The sequence below is a fragment of the Myotis myotis genome, unplaced genomic scaffold (genome assembly GCF_014108235.1).
Source record: "Myotis myotis isolate mMyoMyo1 unplaced genomic scaffold, mMyoMyo1.p scaffold_m19_p_3, whole genome shotgun sequence".
NCBI classification, from domain to species: Eukaryota; Metazoa; Chordata; class Mammalia; order Chiroptera; family Vespertilionidae; genus Myotis; species Myotis myotis.
In genome coordinates, this window is record NW_023416335.1 from 171,436,942 (window position 1) to 171,458,293 (window position 21,352).

General features: G+C 36.6%; 1 protein-coding gene across 3 annotated transcripts in view; it reads right to left on the reverse strand.

The window, feature by feature from the left end:
* Positions 1 to 21,352, reverse strand: part of CNTN1 (contactin 1) — a 269,218-nt gene that overhangs the window by 198,012 nt on the left and 49,854 nt on the right. For 2 of the 3 annotated variants that reach the window (XM_036299990.1, XM_036299993.1), the window contains exon 2: positions 5,685 to 5,732. The gene's annotated coding sequence lies outside the window, so the exon portion shown is untranslated. Of the gene's footprint in view, positions 1 to 5,684; positions 5,733 to 10,150; positions 10,281 to 21,352 lie in introns of all 3 variants that reach the window. The other variant, XM_036299991.1, reaches the window with a different exon arrangement.

A 21,352-nucleotide genomic window follows, 5' to 3' on the forward strand; every position in this document is an offset into this window, starting at 1 on the left:
GGATGGGCTTGGCAGTTTTCTCTCTGCTTGGGATTCAGAAGCAGAGCAGACTACATTGGATAGAGTAATCCTCTGGGAATCTTGGGAATGGTAGTGGGAGTAGAGAGGACCTCAAGAGGTAGCCATTGGATGTCCTGCTAATATGAGCATGCTAAGAGGTATGACTACACTTGAATTCCAGTTGTTTTTAAAATTTATAAAAAAAACACCTTGTTTATTTAGAGAGAGAGGAGGAGGAGGAGGAAAAAGAGAGAGAGGAGCATCAATTTGTTGTTTCACTTATTTATGCATTTATTGGTTGATCCTTGTGTGCCCTGACTGGGGATCGAACCTGCAACCTTGGCTTACTAAAACAACACTCTAACCAAGTGAGCTACCTGGACAGAGATGTTTTTAATTTTTTCTATGGTAAGGTGAAGGCTCAAAGAAGTTATACAACTTGTCTAAAGAGTCACAGCTAGCAATTTAAACCAATTCTATTTGACACTAATCTATTTTGACCAAAAGAGATATCACAGAACTATTTTTTTTTTCAAATAAAATTATGCATCTAGCAAAACTTAGCAAATTAGTATTTGCTAACAATTAGCAAAATATTTTCTTAAACTCCATATGAATGCCACTGTGTAATCTGGGGGGGGAGGGGACTATGTTTTCTTTCTTAAAATTCACAGTCATTTTATTTATTTTTCATTGAATCTTAGGCACTGAATCCCCTGCACATTCTTGGATTTCCTTTTATTGAAGAAGAAATTCTTGTTTTGATGAAATAGACTAAAGAGTCATGAGATTTTCTTACATTTGTCATGCTTGAAAAATAAAGCAATGGCTTTTAATATCTATTCTGTAATTCATTCTAATATAATTGATGAGAAACTCAATTATTAAACATCTAAAACTATTCAATTGTGCAAAGGAAATAACAAGGAGAGCCTGCCAAAATTTACTATAATAAACAGCCTTTAATGACATTGAAAAATACAGTAGGGACTGCAATACTTTTCCCAGTGTTCCCAAAAGTGCCAAGCAGAATAGTGAACACATATTCAGTGCTAAACAAATTACTTTTGATTGATGATAGCCGCCAAGTCCTGAGTAAACTACAATAACTAAGAGAGTCCATGGAGTTGTTGAGAATTTTGTCTAATGGGATGAATCCTTGTGACATCCATGAAGTCCCACAGAATTCTTGATAATTTTATACAAGAGGAAACACTTCTAACTTGGACTAAAGGAGCCAGAGAGATATGATGTAAGATAGTCTCAATATGCCATTATGGCTTTCAAAATAAAAAAGGAGCCCAATACCAAGGCATGTGGCAACATCTGGAAGCTGGGAGAAACCCTCAATTTAGAGCCAGCAACAAAACCAGAAGATCAGTCCTACAACCACAAGGAACTGAATTCTGCCAACAACCCAAATGAGCAAGAAACCAATTCCATTTCCCTCTAGAGCAGTGGTTCTCAACCTTCCTAGTACCATGACCCTTTAATACAGTTCTTCATGTTGTGGTGACCCCCAACCATAAAATTATTTTCGTTGCTACTTCATAACTATAATTTTGCTACTGTTATGAATTGTAATATAAGTATCTGATATGCAGGATGTATTTTCATTGTTACAAATTGAAAATAATTGAAGCATAGTGATTAATCATAAAAACAATATGTAATTATATATGTGTTTTCCGATGGTCTTAGGCGACCCCTATGAAAGGGTCGTTCGACCCCCAAAGGGGTCGCGACCCACAGGTTGAGAACCGCTGTTCTAGAGCCTCCTGAATGAAATGCATCTTGCCTACACTTTGATTTTTATCTGGGGACACTTTTACTGGACTTCTGGCCTACAGAACTGTAAGGTAATAAATCTGTACTATTTTATGACACTGTGTGGTAATTTGTTATGGCAGCAATAGAAAATAGTACATTAAACATATGCATTTTTCTGAATCTAATCATTCCAATATAAGATATCTTTGTAAGACTGTATCTTCTGTGATGTCTTTTTAGTGCCCTCTCAAGTCCATTTTTTATTTATGCTTATAACTTTTAAATTGATAACATTTCTTTAGAAATTTATCTTTGAAGCATTGAAGTTGAATTCGTACTACAAACAATTTATTTTGCTTTCACCCACTGACTTTGAATCTGGAACCACTTAAATTATTGATGAAGTTGGATCACACAGGTAAATTCTGCCACCAAACCTCAGTGAACACTGCCTCATAATTCTGAATTCTAAGGGAGAATCTGTGTTTCTCCACTCAATGGGAAAGTCTAGAAAGGCATGCTTCTTTGAGGCACCTTCTCAAGTTTATTTCCTGTAGACCCTTACCCATAGAGTGGTGTCACTAAGGATTCTGGTCCTCTGAGAGACCCTTCTGTTTGACTCCAACTTGAGCTGGCCACAGGCTTTATCTTTTGTTCCCAACTTATATTTTATTAAATATCCTCACTCAGAGTAAAGTCATCAAATATTTATCCAGTAGGTAAATTCAATGCTAAATTCTGGCCCTACCACAATACTTTTAGTAGGTATGACTTATCTTTTCAAGATGTTCACAGTCTAATAAAAATATGTAAACAAATTATTACAGCATGGTGTAATACCTTGGTCAGAGAGAAGTGGAGTTAAAGATTACCATGTCCAATAAATGTTCTATAATATCTCTCACATTACGTCCTACTCTCTGTAAGAACCAACCTCGTGGATTAGCCCATGGCACAATACAAATCATGAGCCTAATGGGAAGTGCATCTACATTCTAGATATCTAAAAAATAGTTTAAGTTGCCCAAATTATATTTAAATAAATTTTACTCTATAAAAATTCTAAGTTTACTCAAACATTGTTTTTTAAAACCCTGTTCTGTGCCAGATATGTACCCTAGGTGCTGGGGATTCAAAGACTAAAGAAGTAAAAAGGAGCTTGTTCTCATGGAGCTTACATTCAAGTAACAATTTCTTCACTCAAGACAGGCAACAATATAAGTATACATGAATAGAGAATTTTAAATAGTAATAAATGTTATGAAGTACATAAGACAATGATGCAATATGACAAAAAAAATTAGAGTAGGGGGTGATTTTACATGAAGGCCATATACTAGGTGTACCAGTTAATACTTAATCAGGATCCACTGTATCAAAAGAAGTAATCCCATTCCATGTGCTTCCATACCAAGGTATTACACCATGCTGTAACAATTTGTTTACATATATTTTATTAGACTGTGAACATCTTGAAAAGATAAGTCATACCTACTAAAAGTATTGTGGTAGGGCCAGAATTTAACACTGAATTTACCTACTGGATAAATATTTGATGACTTTACTCTGAGTGAGGATATTTAATAAAATATAAGGTGGTTATAATTCTGTAGCACATATAATTTTATCCTGTATTTTTTCTAATATTATAAGAATATTTCATAATACTATTATAGTATTATGAAAACATTACAGTATTGTAGGCTAGCATTACCAACAGACGTCACTCCAAATGAAGTAACTTATAGCCTAAGCCAGGGGTGGGCAAACTTTTTGACTCAAGGGCCACAATGGGTTCAGAAGAAGAAGCTGCGGCCGTGTTTCCCGATGTTGCCATGTTAACACTGCTGCTGGTGAAGGAGCAGAGGGGAGAGAAAGAGAACCCTCGGCTCTTTTGGCTCCGCGGGCCGGATAGAACAGCGAACGGGACCCATCCGGCCGGCGGGCCGTGGTTTGCCCAAGGCTAGCTAAGCAGAGCTTCCCTTCTTTTTTTTCTCCTTGTTTATTACCTAATTCACGTATTTCATTACACAGAGAATGAATGAGCATTTTGATTTTGAAATAAAATTGATTTTAAATTGTATTTACCCGAAGTATTGTTAACAGGTTAATGATAATACCCAGTTGGGGTGGTGGTGGGAAGGATAAAAACTATGCTTAAAGTAAGGGAAGTAACTCCAGAGTTCAGTTTTAAATAATTTGCATTTATTTACTTTTTAAAAACCAATGTTATACTGTCAAACAAAGAAATAAAAAAAAAATCTTTGAGAATTTAATTAGGCATGGAAGGCAATATTATTATACAAGTTGCATCATTCCACATACTTTTCAATTTTACATAGCTATATTTGATTTTTAAAATGCTCAACTGAAAATTGTGTTTCAAGTAATAGCCCTATGTACTTCCATTTTTATACTAATCCTTTCATATTAAACTACCCACTCTAAAGTATTAATCTGTCTTTAATGACTTTGTAAAGCCTTTAATAAAAAGAGTTAATGGAATTAGGACCCAATCTTCACCTCTTTATTCATTTAACTTTAAATGTCCTTCAGAATATATAAATGTGAGTACCCATCAATATTTCCAATGCAAAATAGAGAATCCAACTCATTCTGTTTTCTAACAAGAAAAAGTTTTGCACTTTTTTTCATTTTTTTTCACAGGAACAAATTTAAAACCATCTCTGCTCTTCCTTTTCCTTTATTCCTTTACCCAACTTATCATAAAGGACTGTCACATTTGCTTGCTGTCATGTCTTTTGGCAATAGCATGCCTCCCTATTTCTATTACTTCTATCAGGATTAGGCCAGCAATTTCATGCCTTGGCAGGACTAATTACTTTTCAACGATCCCTCCAAATTCTAGTATTTTTTTAAATTTTTTAAACTGATAGCCTGACTATATTGTGGATTCTTATATTCAACTACAACAGTAAAAATTTAACTAAGTAGTTTGCAGGTAGAGGACATTGGTGATGAAACTAAGAACACTCAATTTTATCCACCAAAATATCTTGGTAACCTTCAATTGTTCTGACTATACAATTATTATTACATTTTCCTCAAATGCTCTTCATTCCAACTTGTCACTATGGGAAAATGCATATCTATTTCACCTTTCATGCTTTTGTTAGTGGTCTTCATGTAGCAAAAAAAAAAATCCCTTCTCATTTTTTCCTCAATGCAAAATTCAAAAAATTCTGATTAACACATATCTTTTCTAGGTAGTTTAACATAGTGGTAGAAAACCAAAACTTGGGTGTTAAAAAGATCTCAGCTGGTAAGCATGCCACTTACTAACTCTATAACTTTAGACAAGTCCTAGTTTTCTCATTAGAAAATGAGATTAAGAATAACAATAATACCTTTGCTTCAGAAAATTTTGAGGATTATATGACATAAAGCATATGAATAAAGTATTTAGTAGAGTATCTGAATTATAACATTAAGTAAATAGTATTGTTATTGCTTTTGTCATCATTATTATTATTAATTCAGTGGCATGTCCCCATCACACCATTCCACATTTGAGAATTCATTCCAGCTTCTGTTAACTCAGCAACATTGAGCACAACACTATTCAGTATTAATTTGTCTTTAATGGCTCTGTGCATTTGCATAGTGATTTATTGGTATGGGTATTTTCAGAGTGAGTGCTGAGAGGACATTTAACAAGTAGCCACAAAACAATTTATCATATATTTTGATATTTTTTATAATTGAAAAATATTATAAAAAATAAAATGGAACCAATATCATTGAGTGTTTGTCATGAACCAGAAATTTTCTAGGAGCTCAGAAACTAGAAATATGTTTGAACATTCTATTACACACAATTATTCCACATATTCTTATTGCTTAAAACTAACACACACACACATACACACTTGCACCCCAGATAAATAGCTTACCTTAATGTTGTTCTGAATTCAGCTTCAGATGTGATCCAAAGTGGATGTCTACAAATAAATAATTATAAAATTGCAGTCAGTTAGCTTAATGATAAGTATGTTTCTACTTTTAGTAATAATTTTGAATATTTTCTACAATAAATTAGTTGCTTTAATTTATTGTAGTTTTATCAACTAGAAGTTTATATTTGTAGTTTTAATAATCACAGTAAATTTGGCATATTTGTAAAATACATTTATACAATCAATAAACACTTTTAAGCTAAAGGAATTTGACTTTTTTATGGCTTTCAAAAACTATTGATGATTTACATCCCAAATATCATCTTATTCAGCATCACTGAATTGTATTGGAAATTAACATTTTAAGTAAATCCATAAAAATACCACTGGACTAGTCCCATTTTATGATACATTAGGCTGGAATTTATTTTAGAGGAGCCTGAATATAGACCATATACACTATACATACACCATATGTATATGTGTGTATATCTCATATGCCTGTACACATATTAATAGGTAGACAGCACACAGGTGTATATTTAAGAAAACAACAGTAGATCTGAAACCTCTGGTAGGGGAAATCAAGTATTTGGGAGCAATCAAATCGATCAAATCCAAGGTAGCTCAGGTATTTAGATAAACTTGTATTTCGGTGATATTAACAATAATAACAACAATAAAAATTCTTTGTTGAGTTTTATAGTTTGTAGAACAGTTTTTCACATTCTTGCTTAGGTCCCCAGTAACTCTCCATAAAAGTGTTCCCTTCCAAACACTGTCTAGGTAAGCTTGGTCTGAATTGACAAAGAGGTAGTTACAGAAGAAGCTTCTCCCATCAAACACACATTCTGAGAATAGCATTTACATGTAAAATACATGTCATGAAAAAAATAAAATACATGTCATGTCCCCTCATCTACAAAACATGATTGTAAAATCTGCTTTTCCTATGGCTGAAACTTGTCCCTCCCCCAGAATGATGGCAGATCTTAAATAATGACTCAAATCTGTACATAACCATATGCCATATTAAATGTCATAAAGAAGACTCATATAGTACTTTGAGTATAGTGGAGATCCTGGCTTAGGAGGGATAAGGGGAGGTTTTCATGAGGGATAACATTTTAGCTGAGGGTTACCAGGTAAAGGGAGGGTTATAGAGCAGGAAAGGGAGAGAGTGACCATTTTAGAAGGACTGGCAGGTGCAATGTGCTAAGATATGAAGCAGTGTTCCACTGTTGAGAAGCAGGGAGAAGACCATCAGGGCTAAAACAGAAATGGAGGGGTGAGTTGGGGTGCATAAAGTTAGAGACATTAGGCGAGGCTATAGCAGACTATGAAGAAGGTTTGTTTTTATCTTACATACTACAGGAAGCCAATGAAAGGATTTATGCAAAGGAGTGAGTTAATGAGACCTCCTTGAAGATGGTAGCTCTGTTGAGGGGAAGAGAAAGAGAAAGAGTGAAAGTAGAAACCCATGGGTTATATTACTCTGATTCAGGAAAGACAGAGACTTTGACAAGAGTGTTTGCTAAGGAGAGGTGAAAATGACCCGGCTGGTGTGGCTCAGAGGTTGAGCCTCAACCTATGAACCAGGAGGTCATGGTTTGATTCCCACCCATGTTTCTGGCTTGATCCCCAGTAGGGGTTGTGCAGGAGGTTGCCAATCAATGATTCTCTCTCATCATTGATGTTTCTGTCTCTCTCTCCCTCTCTGAAGTCAATAAAAATTCATACTTTAAAAGAAATCTTAAAAATGGCTTTGTTTTAATAGGTTTTGGGGAATAGAATATAATCTGTCTCTCACTTAATTATACTTAAGCTCTAATAGGGCAGAGGCATATCTGTTATATTGATCGTTCTATTCTCTGCCACACAAAAACAAATTTAAACAAATGAATGAATGGTAGGAAAGAAAGAGGAAATTGGAAAGCATGAGGAACTTCATGAAAGGATATTATTTTCTGTTATAAGAAGCATTAGAAAGGATCAGGTTTGCAAATGAAATCATGAGTTTAGACTTAAACAAATTGTACTTGGGTTGCTATTAGACATTTAAGTGGAGATGTAAAATAGAAAATTTCAAGTGTCTGAAGCTCAGAAAAGAGGTCTTGACTGGATATATAAATTTGGAAGTCATAGGATTATCAGTAGCATTGAAGCAATGGGAGTGGATACAATATTTATGGGGAGATTGAGGATGGCAATTGAATATTTGCAGGTTCTTACTATATATTAAGAACTGTTCTAGGGTTTTACATGTACCAATCAAACTAATCTTCACAATAACCCCACAAATAATATTCTGTTTTTATCACACTTTAAAGCTGAGAAAAACCAAAGCACAGATAAATTATGTAACTGGCCCAAATTTGCATAGCTAGTAAATAGGTAGAATTCTAAGATGGCCTCCAACATTCCCAACCCTTGGTATACACACTTTGTACAATTTCCTTTCCTTTGTGGGTCACAACCTATAAATGTGAGGGGATACAACACCCAAGATTTAGTTACTAATCAGTTGATTTTGAATTCATCAAAATGGATATTAGTTGAACACTCTAAAAGGAAATAGCCTTTCCTGATATCAGAAATGGGAAATGTGAGAGGGCTCATGTAAGGGGCCATAAGGTAGAGGATCACAGGTAGTTTCCAAGAGCTAAGAATAGCCCCTGCCCAAAAGCCATTAATAAAATGGGGCACTCAGCCCTACAACCACAAGAAATGGAATTCTGCCAACATCATTGAGCTTGGAAGATGATCTCAAGCCCCAAATGAGCCCTCAGAACAAACCAATACCTTTATATCAGCCTGTTAATGGCTGGAGTAGAGGACCCAGCTGAACTCCACTACAGAACTGCAAGATACCAAATGAGTGTTGTTATAAGCCACAAAATTCATGGTGATTTGTTACACAGCAATTGAAAACTAAAGCACATTATCAAACCTAGGTAGTCAGTTTACATAACCTGTATTGTTAAAGACTTAACTATACCGCATATGGTACAAGAGTTGGGAAGGTGAGAAGAGAGCCCTGAAGAATGCAGAGATTTAAAAATGAACACAAGAAAATGAATCAGCAAAGGAGACTTAAGAAAAACAAACAAACCAGGAAAAAAAAATAGAGGAAAACCCAAGAGATTGTGGCAAGAAGAAGGATCTATGGAAGGAGGGGCCCTGAGTGAGCAAACATGTGAAATGTTGCCAAGAACAAATCGGATGAGGAATGAAGTACATTCACTGGATTCAAGAAGACAGAGGAGGCTGAGATTGGTTTTCCTTTGGTCCATTAAAAAAATGGAGTTGGCATTTTAGACCCCTTTTGTTTTTTAATGAAAGGGGAAAACTATGTGATGGATGGGGATAAGAAATGTTTTCCAGACATGTTTTTATTAGTCAATATTTTCATTTAGAAGAATTGTAGAGCTTTTTGTCAAAAATTACATAAATCTTGTCAATTATAGTAGACTTGAAAAGTATATCAATGGAAATATTGTTTTGTCACAAAACTGAACTTCAAGGATGAACAATCTCTTATATGACAGGGAAAAATTAATATTCTAAGGAATCAAAGTAATATTCTAAGGAATATTTAATCTTGCAAAGTGACTAATGAAAAATAATAGAAGGAAGAGAAGAGAAAAGAGAGCATTTGATTTCCAAATCTCAGTTACATTGATCATATTTATTCCTTCTCAAGGGAAAGGCATTTCTTTTCTCCTAAAATAAATAAATAAATAAATAAATAAATAAATAAATAAATAAATAAATTCAGATGCAGAAACCAAAATATAAACAAGCATTAAATAAATCAATAAGGATCCATTTTGTCTAGAATAGAGCACAATTGAGAAAACACAGTGTACACAGATAATTAAATTTAGGGTCTTTTATACTGCTTTAGTCATCTAATGGGGTTGCTTTTAGGTTCTCTTGTTCCAGTACTTCACTTTGGTGACTAATTTATGGAAGGCAAAAATAACAATGACCAACTCTCCTCTTATCACACATCAGATATTAAAATAACAAAATTTATACTACATATAAGTTGCTAATACATGGAGGGGAAATACTTGTCTCCGATGAAAGCATGAGGAAAAGGAGAGCAGTTTCCTCAGGGATCTCCGACACATCATATTCAAGTTATGATTGGACCATATTCAATGGCCAAACCTGAAGAGAGATTTAAATTTTCCATATTGAATGATCAAGACAGGTACCAATAGGATAGAGACCCAAACGCGGGAGTGTATTTTTAGTGGGTCTTCTGATGGCTTACATGAAATCTCTCCATGTGTGACCTCCCCCTTTGTCTTATCTAAGGCCTTTCTTTTGTCCTAGACATGTTGTGAGATCATCTGGTCCGAGCACTTTACCTACCTGTTCAAAGATGGCTTAGTGGGTCTAATACAGTTATTGCTTATATTTCAAGGTTACCATTCCTTTTACTGCTCACTTACTTTTCAAGGATCTTGAATTTGATTCACATCTAATTTATTTTCATGTGCTTGGCTCCCACTTTTAGCTGGTTATGGATGAGACAGCTCTTGTTAACAGAGGTATCCTTAGTAATGAGCATGTGATTGTTTTCTAGTGGAAGACAAAGCCTGATTCATTAATGAGTAATACCATCTTCATAAAGAAATGAGACTTCTGTCATCCTTGCATCAAATTCATAAAAAAATATCTAGCCTTTTGTGTGACCAGTTATTCCAAGAAACACATCGCATTTTCCTACTCAATGAGCCCTGAACCTCTACCCCAAAACAGGAGGCTTCAATTGAGTGCCTTGACCTCTCCTTAAAGACCTGTTCTCTTGATTCATAGAATTTTGAGATGAAATTTAAGTGAAGCTTGGTTATTTAAAAAAAACACACAAATTTTATGAAAATATGAGACAAAAAAGTATGAGAAACATTTTTAAATTTTATTTTACATGTTGGGTATCCTAAAACCATATTATAGTTTCCCATAGTATTGATAACTAACTAATTTATTGGCTGATATTTCAAATCTTTCATCTCAAATATTCTAAGCCCTAATGGCCTTAAACTTCAAAGCCAGATTCAGAGTATTTGTCATTTCTTTTCCCAATCGGGATGTGCATCTTTCTAATATGCCTGTCTTACACAAACTATGAGATAGGTGGCTTCTTGCCCAACCTTGATAATTTCTTATAATTTTCCCCAAAATACATTTTTTTGTCTTAGGCTGTACTCATTATACATAAATATTTCACATTGGTTTCAGATTACTTCAAATTCTAGTATATCTGAATATGCTCTACTGTATAGCCCTGCATGAGCTAGAGTCCATATACCTGTACTATATACCCCAGTATGAGCTAGAGACCCCAGAAAGGTAACTTTTAATTTTGGTAGTAACATGGTCTGTAATAGGATATCAAATACTGTATAAAACACACTTTGTTCTGAAATCCTTCCAGGAGAAAAATACATGGTCCAGAATTTCTCAAAAATCCAGACTAAAATCTAACCTCAAATTCCTTAAAATTGCTCCAGAACTATACCTGCTCTGGGGAGAATTTCTTTTCCAGCCTAAAATGAGTCCTCATAACAATGGCAGGAGTAGGTGCCAAAACTAGATAGTTCTGTTTAACTCTTCCATAATCCAGCCAAAATGTTTCCTGGTGTAGTTTGATTGTACCTAGATTTTTATATCAGTAGAAAAAGATACTTTCTATAATCAATTTATTATTTTAAAAAGAGATTTGACTTCCACTCCCATTTTCATTTAACTTTGAGGCTTTGCTATATTGAATCCCAAAGTATTTCTTTACTGAGTCACAGGTAACAATAGGCGAGCTTAAATTTTCACGTCTTGACTCTACAACACAAAGAATGTGTTAAGTGAAAGCAAACTTCTTAGAGGATGAACTTATAATTAAGGTCCAATCCCTGGCCATTGATATTTTGGACCTTGGAAAGCTGCTAAAAATAAGTAAATCTCTGTTAAATCTCTTGCTCCATAACTAATTATACCTTTAGAATTACACCTTTAGATGTAACTGCACATCCAAATGAAACCAGACAACTAGCTTTCAAATTATGTTTCCTTGGTAGAATTCTTTTAAGTGGGAGGTTAAAAAAGAAAGGTGAGGAAGTTTAAATTCGTATTCATTTAAAAGATTGAGAAGTAACAGAAAAAATTATCAAATAATGAAAAACAAACAGATGGGGAATTGCATGCATTTACCAAACTTTTAACATACATTATTATAAGAAAAATATGAATTATTTTCCATGTAAAAGATATGGTGTCAATTATTGGCATTAATGAAAAAAATAGGTACTCATAGAATTCCCTGAGTTTCAATAAAAAATAGTTTCCAACAGTGACCTTCTTAGTCATTGTGTCATCAAATACATGCTCTTCTGATTATTAAATGGACTTTTCTCCAACTCTAATTTTTTAATAGAAGGGAAAAGGTTGGTGCTGAAAAGATTATTTATTTTGGAAAATGTTTTCTAGGCAGTACCAATAAAAATCTGGTAAAAAAGAACAAGTTGTTCTGCCTTAGGGTTTTTGTTTATATTGTTCTGTTTTTAATAAAGCCTAAGATTGTGCATGTTAAAGGCAGCATACTGCAACTAGGTTTCATTACTCATCTACACAAAATATTTTAGAAGGAAAAATATGACTCATTCTACTCTAATTAATACTGTCTGTCTCTCCCCCCGCCACACGTAGAATTGAGCAAAATAGAAATTCAAGTGAATTAATATTTCAAAAGGGATTCAAAAGCAAACTTTTCAGGTAAAGGGCTAGATAATAAATACTTTATGCTTGGTGGACCATAAAGTCTTCATGACAATTATTCAACTCTACTATTTTAGTGGCAAAGCAGCCTGAACACTACATAAATGAATGTGTGTGACTATGTCCAATAAAACATTATTCACAAAAATAGCACATGGCCCATGGGCTGTATTTAGCTGATCCTGAAATAAGAGAATAATACAATGTGAACATAATGTAGAAATGATAAAGCCATGGCACTTTTTTTATTCTGTTAAAAGACCTCTCATTGTTTTGTCCCAATACCATAGCAGCTACATTCAGGTAAATATGTTAGGTTCTGGGCTACATCTTTAGTCACTGAAAAAATAAGATTTTTTCTCTAATTCTTTTGGAATATTCTCAGAGACACTATTTTAATACTTATACTGAGCTGTTAAAACCAACAGTATTTTATCTCATCTTTATCCTATATAATAAAAGCCTAATATGCAAATTGTCCCCTTAACCAGTATTTCAACCTGGAGTTTGACCACTTGCTATGATGTGCGCTGACCACCAGAGGGTGGAGGGGACATGGTCACACAAAAGGGTAGAAATTTGAAATATGTATCTAAATTTAAGAGCACAGTGAAGGCTAGAACTAGGGATTTTTGTGTCATTTTTATAGCGCTATGAGAGCTAATGCCAAGAGAATGAGAGGACATCTATCTGCAAAAAAGGCTAAGCGACCATCGCATCCGAAACAACCGAACGGATGACTGAACAGGCTGTGTGGGGCGACCGGGACAGCAGGGGGGTTAGTGAGGGGCGACCAAATTACCGAGAAGCAGGTTGCATGGGCTGACCAGGCCGGCAAGGGGGAGGCAGTGAGGAGCGACCAAATGACTGAGCAGCAGGCTGCGTGGGGCTACCAGGCCTGCAGGGGGGGCAGTGAGGGTGACCCGGCTATCAGGGGGGAAGTTGGGGGCAACCACGCCGGCAGGGGGTGCAGTAAGGGGCGAACAGGCTGGCGGGAGGGGGGCAGTTGGGGGCAACTATGCCAGCAGGGGGAGAAGTTGGGGGTGACCAGGCCAGCAGTGGGGGCAGTTAAGGGTGATCAGGCAGGAAGGCAGATGAGCAGTTAGGAGCCAGTGGTCCCAGATTAGAGAGGGTGCAGGCTGGGCTGAGGGGACCCCCCCCCCCCCCGCACGAATTTCATGCACCAGGTCTCTAGTTAAGTAATAAGAAACCAAGACTAGGACAGGTGGGACCCACAAGATGAACCAAAAAAAAAAAGAGGAAATAATACTGTAAAAGTGTGATCAGGGAAGGGACTTGACAGTTAAAAATAGTCACTGCAGCCAAAAACAAACAAAAATGTGTTAATGAAAAGAGGTTCTCAAGAATGTGCCCTACTTCAGAGAGTTCCAGGAAGATGGGAACCGCACAGAAATGACTCAGCTGGCAATTCGAAAGTAACTGGTCTACTCTGCAAAGGGAGTCTCAACCCCAACAGTGAAGGAAGGGCCAGACTAGTGTGTGTGTGTGTGTGGGGGGGGGGGGGGGATGTAGAAACAGAGTGTGCGCACTAGGTGTTTAACCTAAACTTAGGAGAAGGCAGAAGAGGAGGAAGAATAAAGATTTGCTTTGTTTTGCCTCATGTTTGTCTTTAAGAATGTAAGCTCATTGGACATTTTTATGTTGGTAAAGTATCCAGGGGGGAGGGAGCAATTTAAGATATAAAATGGGTCATTAATGTTTGACAGGACTGTATTTCACAGCAGACCCAGGTTAGCATGGCTGCAAGTGAGAGCCTGCCTTTGTTTGGTTTCAAGCAGCCTTCCTGAGATAAAATAGGCAAAACATAAAATTGACCCATTTTAAGTGTTCAATTAAATAAGTTGTATTATATTTACAGAGGCTTCCCTTTTATATGTTCAGTAATTGAGATAATCTAAGAACTCTTGGTCTTACCTTAGAACATTCAGAAACTCTGAATCCAATCATAATAACAAAAAACAAAACATAAACATAATAGAGAATTATCAGTGCTATGGGCTGAAAAACCTTACAGCTCATCATGTAGAATGAGGCAAATCCTCTAGAGAATGGCTTTTGTAGCTTTTACAATAGATAATTAATGAGCTACACTGAACGAAAGAAGTAACTTTTGTTTTATGCCACTAAGAATCTGTCTAGACCTGTGATTGACTCATAATGTAATGATGCAGTAACATGCTACTTACAGTACACTTTGTTTACTTGTTTGTATTTGGCTATACTTTCCAGGGCAATTTTGTGTCAATAAAATCATCTTTGGGTTGTAAAAGCTTGCTGATGCCTGGCAAATAACAAAACACCATGTGATTCTTTTTGTAGTGTTTTCATGAAATTCAGTGATTTAAATGCTTGCACACTTTGGTTTCTGAGTGATGATTCCAGGACTTATAGAATGTTCATGCTTTACCTGGAATTAGAAGAAAAGGCTCTTCAAATAAAGAAAACAGTACAAAAATAAACCTTAGCCTACTCATAATGTACCTACATATGTCAACAAGATTCCAGATTTAGAGAGATGTAAACAAAGATCTATACTTAGTTTGTACTCACAAGTGTAATGGAGAAAAGAATTATAAAGCTAAGGCTAACCTTTCCAAGCTTCTAGGTAGTTATAACTAATATCTAAAAATTTCTCCTAGGATGGAAACCAAAATTCTCAGAAGAAAACCTAAAGAAACATTTACTATATTTTTTAAAAATCCATGTAATTGAACTTTTCCTCTGAATATGTTAGCTCTTCTTCAAACATAGTATGTAAAGTTATTAAAACAAAGCTCTTCCCCCATCTATACTAATAAAAGCCTATGTGGTCATCACGCCCTCACGCTGTGATGCCCTCACACCATAACAATCCATCACCAGGAGGCTCAGTGTGCAGCGAGCCATGCACGGGTGGGCGGGGACTTGATGCTGTGTGCATGGCATGGAGGCAGGTTCCGGCGGCTCCACACAGCACGGAGGCAGGACCCCTGGCTCCGGCCTACCTCTTTGGGGCAATCCATTGAGGAGCTCTGGATGTGTGAGCGAGGCTTTCCTCTTTTGAGAAATCAATCGCAGGGCTCACACATTGTGAGAGGGCACAGGTCAGGCTGGGGGAACCCCCCCCTCTCTAGTGGACGAATTTCGTGCACCAGGCCTTTAGTCTATAATAATAAAAGTGTAATATGCTAATTAAACTGGGCTGCCGAATGACCTTCCGGACGTCATTCTGGACATCCTTCTGGACGAAGCTGCGGTGGCGAGGACGATCAGGCAAGCAGGCAAGCAGTTAGGGGTGATCAGGCAGGCAGGTAGAGTGGTTACGGGCAATCAGGCAGGCAGGGGAGCAGTTAGGGATGATCAGGCAGGCGGCAAGTGGTTAGGAGCAATCAGGCAGGCAGGCGAGAGGTTAGGGGCAATCAGGTAGGCAGGCAAGAGGTTAGGGGCAATCAGGTAGGCAGGCAGAGTGGTTAGGGGCTATCAGACAGGCAGGGGAGCAGTTAGGGGTGATCAGGCAGGCCAGCGAGTGGTAGGAGCCAGAAGTCCAGATTGTGAGAGGGATGTCCGACTGCTGGTTTAGGCCTGATCTCACAGCGATCCTGGATTGTGAGAGATTTCAGGTTGTACTGAGGGACACCCCCCCATGCACAAATTTCATGTACCAGACCTCTAGTAATAAATAAAGAAAAATAACTACTTTTCCACTTAACATTAGAAAGAAGTACATACATTTTCAGACTTACTTTACTATAATTTCTTTCTCAAAATTTATAGTTTAAAACTTGATTTTAAAAAAAAGAAAAGTTAAAAAGTAGGAGAATATAGACATATATATGGGAGGAGAAAGTGGCAGCCGGATAGGCAGACCTTTCTTGCTCCTCCCAGGGCCAGACTGGAAATAAAATTAAAGAGGGGAACATTCATCCGGAATTACCAGCAGAGGTCCATGAAGGACAGAAAACACCCAACAACGGGTAGGAAGGGCGAGGGCATCAGAAGAGCTGACCAAGCCCTCAGGAGCAGCAGGCCGAGAGTAAAGAGGGAGCTAGTGGTTAAGGCAGGGTCTGTTCCCTCAGAAGATAGAGGCCAGGAACCCAGGCTGGGCTCATAGCCCTGGGCACTAGAGCCAAGACCCACGGCCCATGTAACATCCAGCCGTGAAGCCATAAAAATATTTTTAAAAAGCCATAGGCAGCAAAATCTCAGACATCTCTCATAACAATATATGTACCAATACATCTCCTAGGGCAAAAGAAATTAAGGAGAAAATAAATAAATGGGACTACTTCAAAATAAAAAGCTTCTACACAGCAAAAGAAACCATCAACAAAACAAAAAGAGAGCCCACTGTATGGGAGAATATATTTGGCAATGATACATCTGATAAAGAGTTAATATCCAAAATACTAGTATATAAGGAACTCATACAACTTAACAAAAGTAAGACAAACATTCCAATTAAAAAATAGGCAAAGGACCTAAAGAGATACTTCTCGAACTGCCTCCTGGTCAAATTTAACAAATCTATACTCAGCTCATTATCATGTCATTCCCCATTCCCCAAATTAATCCTCTCTTTAGGTTTCCTGTTTTAGTTGTTGGCATCACCTTTCATGCTATCGCTCCAGCCAGAACCCTGAGCACCAGCCCAGCCCCTCCCTCACTCTAACTCTCACCTCATATGTTCATTAATCAAGTTCTAATGCTTCAGTTCAAACTTCTCTCAAATCTACCCCATTCTCTTTATTGCCATTTTAGCAATCACAGTCATTTCTTCCACAGCTCTCATTTTCTTTCTTCAAAAGCCTGGCTTTTACAATTGTTCCCAGATCAATCTTTTATTCTCATTGCAGCCAGAGTGACCTTTTAAATGCTATCCTGGTCATTTCACTCTTGTTCAAAATCCTTTAATGGTTCCCCACTCTTTCATTCACCAAACTCATGGTTTATTTACAGAATGTATATAATTCTACACACTTTTCTAAGTTCCAGGGCTACAATGACCACACAATATGACCCAGCAAGACACTATAGACACTATTTCTTGCCTGCAGCAACACATTATTTTTATTAATCCCAAATCCAGATTTACTGCATCAGAACGCTCATTGGTCATGATGGTTCACTTGCCTTTTTTGAGTCTTAGTGAGGAAGTTTGCCCAGAATGTCTCATCCCATAAATGTTATTGATATCTATTTCTCTGCTTCCTTTCTGTTTTTCTTCTCAGTCCCTCCTAGATTGAACCTGGATCTATTTGTTTCTGAATCTACTAATAGAACAAACAGTGAAAGCTTCATTTTGGCTGCATTATCCAATGGAGCTTCCAGAAGTTCCTGCAATTGCATTTTCACCCAGACCCTCCTCCCAAAAACATTATTTGGGGTTAAATATGCTGTATTCAGGCTGGGTCTCTTTTGCGGACTTTAATAACAAACAGTTTCAGATATGTCCCCGGTTTGTTTTTCAGAATTTTGTATCACCAATTATCTTCTAATTACAAAATATAAAACTATTTTTAATCCCTTTTCTCATGATTTTCTTTTACAACATATATTTGTATGGTCCAATTTTTTTCCTTTTAAAACTCTCTTTTTCTCTAATTTGTATATTATAGCACTATTTTGGACATTCTGCTAGCTGTTTGTTGCATTGTGGGGAGTGGGGGAATCTTTATCCTTGGCTTGTATTTTTCCTGCCATCCAGCCATTACCCAAAGTTCTGACCATCATTCTCTTATCTTTTCTCTCTAAACATGAATGAGTTATTTTATCACCTTAAAAGTTTTGATGATCATTTTCATATTCTCTCTGCTAAGATCCAGAACTAGTGATGCTCAATTCTTGAATTTACTAGTGCTACTAGAGACCTTCAGCTTCTGGAACTCATTGTGCCCTACCTTCACAACTTCTTTCTTTTCTGTGGCCTATATTTCTGTTACTATTAGATGAGATACTATGTGTAAATGGCCTAAGGTGGATGGCACACAGTAAGGTTCAGTATTTATTAGTCCCTTATTATCCAATTATCTCAGCTCAACACATTAGTGCATTTTATTTCCACTTCTCCTGGAAAGTGCATGTAAAGTAGTAATTTGAATGGAGTCTACACCCTTTTTAGCCGCACTGTCCCACCCTAAAGAAGCCCTTCTTTCTATTGCCTCATCACAACTTCCTAACTCCTGCTCCACTTTCCACTGCATACTGATTCCAGATAAATACTCCATGTCATAGCCTTCATCATCTGATTGGCCCATTTAGATTCATTCAATGGTATCCAAACATCTGTTGAATATTAATTTTGAGTTTATAAAGGCATGGAATGGTACTCACATCCCTTTTGGTGAGCTAAATATTAGTATTCAACTCAGAGTATTGGATCATTAGGTGATAGGAAACATGGCAAGATTTTTATCGGTATAAAGTTAATCTTCATAACATAGAGCAGATGAAGAAATATTCCATACTTCCCTTCTATTTTACATCTTCCCTAATATTAAATCCAAATAAATTTTAGTTATTTATTCTCTAGCTTTAAACTCCTGACATTATAATAAAATACCTATTACAGGTACTTAACCATGAAATTCATTGATCATAAAGTCGATGAAATAGAGTATATGATTACAGACAAATGAGTATGGTTATTTCAATCAAAGAAAGAATATATTCTCATTGTTTTTATGTATACAATAATCATAAAAATAAGTGTATCTAAAAGACTAAGATACTTGAAGGTAGTCGAGAAGCAATTCTATTGAGAATCACTTGAATAATTCACAGATCTACATAGCACCTACATTATATTATTTTGCAGATAAAACACTAACATGAGAAATAAGTTTATATAAAAAGTTAGAAGTGAAGCCAAAATTAATATTGCAATTTCTGGGTATCCAAGTTTTTGCCCTACTGACTTTAATGTAACAGTATAAGCATGATTTCTTGAGAAAGCTAAGGCATCAGGAGCCGTTGAGATTTAGACTCTAATCCTCCTCTGACATTTGACATGTGACTCCATTCCAATTGCTTTGTGTGCATATCCCATATGTTCTTCCTTAAAAAATAATCTACTCCCTCAGCATTTCTGCAAAAGTGCTAAAAAGAACAATGAAATGCATTCAACATAGTCTAAGATGAGGATAAAAGTTCAAACAAAATAGGAAACATTTAATATTTAATTATTTTTCCCAAGGAATTTTATTGTTTTCTTTGTCACAGCTACCCTAAGCTTTCTTGGCACTATAGAGGGAAAGAAAAGCAGCCCACCCCACCTCCCCATTTACACCTTCCTCTTCATAGCAGTTGGGGCCAAGGGAGGGGATAACGAAATTTAAATGTTTTTTTGCAACAACAACAAATCTTTATATAATTGCTACAATTAAATAATTGGTGTCATTAAATAATAAGTCACCTATGGTAGAAGTACAGCACTCATCTTAAGCCAAGTTTGATTTTCTAATTGGCCATTCGCCTCCTGGAGAGTGCCACCTAAACTACATCGTTAAGTCTGCAGCTCAGATGCTCACAAAAACAGCGATACAAGTCCTTCTCACTTATTAACATTATCATTGATTAGTTCAAAATTGATGCCTTGCCCTAACCAGTTTGGCTCAGTGGATAGAGCGTCAGTCTGCAGACTGAAGGGCCCCAGGTTCAATTCCGGTCAACGGCATGTACCTTGGTTGCAGGCACATCCCCTGCAGGAGGCAGCTGATCAATATTTCTCTCTCATTGATGTTTCTAACTCTCTATCCCTCTCCCTTTCTCTCTGTGAAAAATCAATAAAATATATTTTTTTAAAAATTAATGCCTTTCTAAGCAACATCTACATATATAAAAGCCTAAGTAACCGTTATGACCGGACAACTGGACAACTAGTCGCTATGACACTCACTGACCACCAGGGGGAAGATGCTCAATGCAGGAGCTGCCCCCTGGTGGTCAGTGCACTCCCACAGCCAACCTCCAGCAGAGGGCTAACCTCCTGCGGTCCCTCCCCCCAACCAGCCAACCTCCCGGCGTCCCTCCCGTGGGCTGGCTGGCCCTGATTGCCCCAATAGGGACTGGATAAGATGGCCCTGATCGCTGGCCAGGCCAAGGGACCCCACTGGTGCATGAATCCATGAACTGGGTCTCTAGTAGACTTAATATTCTTAGATATCCTATTTCTGAATGGCCTAAACTAGAACATATCTTCTTATCTATAATTTCCATAATGCCATAATAGCAGAATATTTATAAGAGTAACATTATAAAAGATATAACACTTTAGTGTAGATGTAAATTAAGCTGCTAAGCATATTATCCTAAAGCCAGTGTTTAAAAATCTGCATATTGACCATTTAAGAAAGGACTCCAGGGAGACAGGCTGGAAAGAGGAAAAAATTCATGTTTGTAATCTGGAGAAGTGCTTTAGCCCAGATCCTAATATATTCTATCTGTGTTTCTAAGTCAACAAGCTTTCATAGGCCTCAATTAAAAAAAAAAAAAAAAGCTCCAGTACAATAAATTGAAAAACAATAAATTAAAATTGAAACCCTAATAAGAAAGTTTCCACATCATTAGTTTCATAATGCATGCTCCTGCTTATTTCACTGTCACTAGTAGAATTTAATTGCTTCCTATTTCATTTTTGCATGTACCATGCGCTTTAGATTATACAGTATATCTCAAGTAATAGAAAAAGCATTAATCGACATAGGCTGGTCTCATTATATTACACCATCTCTGATCATCCTCTTTTATATATACATTTTGGAAATGTTTGTGATTGTATATTTGTTAATCACATGTTATCTGTTTGGCCTCCTGTACTTCTTGGCAGCATCTATCCTAAAATTCCACTTTAAACCTTGATATGAAAAGTGACGGAGCTCCATAGA